This window comes from Arachis duranensis, unplaced genomic scaffold, assembly GCF_000817695.3.
Source record: "Arachis duranensis cultivar V14167 unplaced genomic scaffold, aradu.V14167.gnm2.J7QH unplaced_Scaffold_6604, whole genome shotgun sequence".
Lineage (NCBI taxonomy): Eukaryota > Viridiplantae > Streptophyta > Magnoliopsida > Fabales > Fabaceae > Arachis > Arachis duranensis.
Window position 1 is genome coordinate 124,169 of NW_026265016.1, and position 3,903 is coordinate 128,071.

Here is a 3,903-nt window from a genome sequence, read left to right on the forward strand (position 1 = left end):
ATGCCGAGGATCCTCATACGAGATCCTATACTAGGTTCCGCGGGATTAATCAGTGAGGACACTGGCTTAATCGTTCTTGCGGGTTACTGGACAAGACTGTATTGGCAATACCGGAACATGCCGCGTTGAGCTTGGTTCCGAGATTCTAGTCTACTTCCTTAATCCTAACATCAGCGGTTTCGGATATCACCTACGATATTTGTGATGAGTCTTTGGAACCTGATATCCTTCTTCTCACTTGTAACTGACTGACTGAACTAATAGGGTACCAGTTTCCTTCATATTCTTTGCACAACCGTAACTAGCTTCCAGGTAGCTCTTTCGCCACGCCATTCCTTCTTCATCTTACCAAGGAGTCGTGCATAGCCGTCTACTTGTATGCGAAGGCTGTTAAGCGTTTGTATAGGAAGTCGGGGGTTTGTTCCTTGCTTTGTATCTGAAGCAATGTGCAAGCTCTCTTCAGATTGCCTATGGAGGTGATCGGCGACCTCACGATCGCTTACCAGTTCCGGTCTCTTTGACCCGGTCTGGTTTCCCTCGTATTATCCAATCCAATTTGTTATCCGTCGTCAGATGTATTAGAAGGATGATGAGGCAGATATGCTAGTCAAGATTTTGTTGTCCCTCTTTAATTTATCTAACTAAGATTTTCTTATTAGCTAAACGAATGGATTTCTCAACCTTTGCTTCCATTGTCTCGCGATCCAGAAAAGGTGGTCCAAGCCGTCTCATATAATAATTAAGGTGGCGGAAACGCTGCCCCAGTTGGTGGGGAGGTACCTACCTTGGGTTTCACAGATCCCCCTTGATGAAGGGGTTACGTGGGAGCCAACCCGGAAGGCTATACCCAATTCTCCTTACCTCTCCCAACAATTGAGACTTCCGACTATCGAATCAGAGCTCTAATGTATCTACGCTAGATCTTGATAATAGCAGTCTCTTATGGGAGTAGCTCCTCTCTTTCTTGATGCTACCCCCCTTGTTTGTCTTGGGGCACCTTTCTTTGGCTAAGCTGATTCAGATCGATTTATTAGAGTGAACTTTGATCTCCTTTACTTGATTGATAGGAAAGTTACCCTTGGCTATCTTACGAAGAGCCTAACTCTATCATAAAAAAAATTGACACTAAGCGAAGAATGCAGACTGGACCAAACCAAGGGCACTTCTGGAAAGGTTCCTTTGATAGAAGATCGGTACTTGAAGTCAGAAAGATCCACGAGTCAATCGATTAGAAAAGAACTTTCCTTGAACTGAAAGCAGGAACTCCCACTCTTCCATCACTTTCCTTTCACTTCCACGCATGCAAGGGTCGGTCAGGAAGAAGGCTGTTCGTAGTCAGCCAGCTTAAAGGGATGGGGCAGTCCCAGCACTCGAAGTAAAAGCATTAGATAAAAGACTACCCTCCAAGAAATTGTAGAACTTGGAGAAAGTATTCACTTTGCGTTCCATGATTCACAAGATCCATATATATAGTTTAGCCAGTGAATGTTGTCGACGCTAAAAAGCACCCGTTCGGCCACGGCTTGGAAATTCACCGCTGCTGGTAAGTTCCCATCCCCCGTAGGACTAGTGTCCCTATATACTATATATACAATATAGAGTTGATCCACTACTTTTTCTTTGACAACATCTACAGCTACTTTTGTTACAGTAGTTTCCATATTGAGACTATTTTAAGCAGGGATGATTTGACCAGCGCTAACGGCCACGAGAATAGCCACAGGCAAAGCCAAACCCATTTTCAATATGAAATCCGAAAGAAAAAGAAGTTGATCGAGACCATACATAATACCTACTATTAGATAAAAGTTATCTTAGACCGGCAACTCGTATCCCGAATATACAAGACAAGTAAGCGCCCGGTCCTCTTGCGTCGAAGTGAAGTGTAGTGTGGTGAGGTTTTGCCTCACAGAAGGCGTGGGAAATTGGGGAAAAAGCCGAAACGGATTCGGCCAGTACAATACTGAGTCTTATTGAGGCCATGAAGACGGACAGCACTTGGTTTACAGCTGACCAACGAAAAAAGACTCCAATTCATTCCGTTGGTCAACAACCAACCAGTGATTTCAATAGCTGTTTATTCGTTCCCTCAATCCTCTGATGTAAACCTGAGACTAGTGAAAGAAAATAAGTGACTTGTTCTCCTCTCTTTCTTCATTCAATATCTGTCTAGCCTGCTAACGACGCCCTTTCTTATCTACGCTATTTACCCTTCATTACTTCCCCAGCTTTGAGTGAAGTTCCTTTATTTGATCTTGTCTCCTAGTGGTACCATCTCTGCTTACTCTTTCTTCTTTCCATCTACTAAGTTTGCGGAAAAGAGAGAGCAGACGGTTCTCGGCGTCATGATGCAAGAATGACATCTGAGATCGCTCATTCCATTGCTTTACAGTCATGATAGGAATGATTCTATTTACTAGAAAGAGACAGCACCCTATTCTTAGCATCGAAGAGGTAATTTTGTGTAGACTGCTTTTTGAAAGTGAAATAGAGACTTTCACTAAAGAGTGAGATTGAGGAGTGAAAGAACTCGGTATTCACATAAGAAAGTGGCAGTAGTCTAGGCGGACACCTTTTATTTTGCCTTACCCGCTACGCCCCCTTTCTAAGTAGCAGCTTAGGGTTTGACAAAGCTTAATTCAAAAGCTTGAAACTCATATGCTAGTACACTTGCCCTGTATGCCCCATCTCCATGAAAGTCTTAGCCAGTGCTTCTTTCCGCCTTCCAACTTAATAGATTCTCTCTATCTCTATTTCAGGGGTGAGTATTAAAACGCCATAGGAAAAGAAAGGGGTTAGCTCTTAGCTCGCTGGTAGTACTGATACAATCAATATGTACACACATATTAGGAAACTAAAAAGCAGAAAGATCCTTTCAAAAGGGGCTTTTTTACTCACACTCGGGAACTTCTCACAATCTCTATTTTTTCATTAAGGTTAGAACCTCAGGCTATGCCGCACTCTCAAATCCACTCATAAAAGAGAAAAGTATAGCGAGAGATAGCAGCTTCTGATTCCGGAGATTCTATCTAGGTTCTACCCCGGCTTATAATATTATAGGAAAGGACTTATGTATATGTAAAAATAGGAAAGATTGCAGGAGTCTCAATCAATAGCAAGCGAAAGAAGGGGAGGAGGATCGAATAAGCCTGCAGTATATAATAAGTCCCCCCTTTCTATTCTAGGTATCCCACTTCACTTCCCGGGGTTTTTCTACTTCTCCACTCTCTTCTCTATCTAGATCCGCTTATTAAGGAGTTTTTTATGCAATAGGCGCTTCACTCACGACTTCTATTTTTATGCTCTCCCTGCTTGTTTTCTTGCTCTTGTCGAGATATCTTTTTTTGAAGATCCTAGAGTCTAACATGACTAGCAAGATTCCCGATCTTCTGCTCTAAGGAGCTAACGATTTAGCGGTTTTTTACTTAAGGAACTTGCGAGAATATAGTAGCTAATCAAATCACATCACCTTAATATGAATACCAAGCTAGCGGGCTGACGCTCTAACGAGATAGGAGCATTCTCTTTTCTTAACTGCTAAGCTTACACAGACTCCTGAAAGATTCGGACTCAGGCATTCCAAAAAAAAAAAGAAGAAAGCTATCCTGGAGCCTTACAGAGACTTCCTAAAAAGAAGTGACCTTATCTAAATCTAAGGTAAAAACTCACAGGCCCACATGCTTTCCTTTTTTGCTTGCCTAAGTCCCTTTTTCTCCATATGGATTGAAAAAAGTTTTTCGGCCTGTCATGGACAGAAACTAAACCAGGCTCGCGTAGATACATTACCTGAACCATGCTTTTCCCAAGCGGGGGTCTAAGACCCTTTTCGGAAGCAAAACCCAGAGCAAAGAGGGGGGCACGGACAGCAGTTAGAACAGACAGATAAGAGCACATAGCATCACT

At 42.7% G+C, this 3,903-nt stretch overlaps 1 long non-coding RNA gene across 2 annotated transcripts in view; it reads right to left on the reverse strand.

The window, feature by feature from the left end:
* The window catches only part of LOC127744608 (uncharacterized), a 23,357-nt gene extending 19,863 nt beyond the window's left edge, over positions 1 to 3,494 (reverse strand). For both annotated transcript variants that reach the window (XR_008005585.1, XR_008005584.1), the window contains exon 1: positions 1,911 to 3,494. This is a non-coding gene — a long non-coding RNA (uncharacterized LOC127744608). The remainder of the gene's footprint in view (positions 1 to 1,910) is intronic.
* Between the last annotated feature and the right edge of the window lie 409 nt (positions 3,495 to 3,903).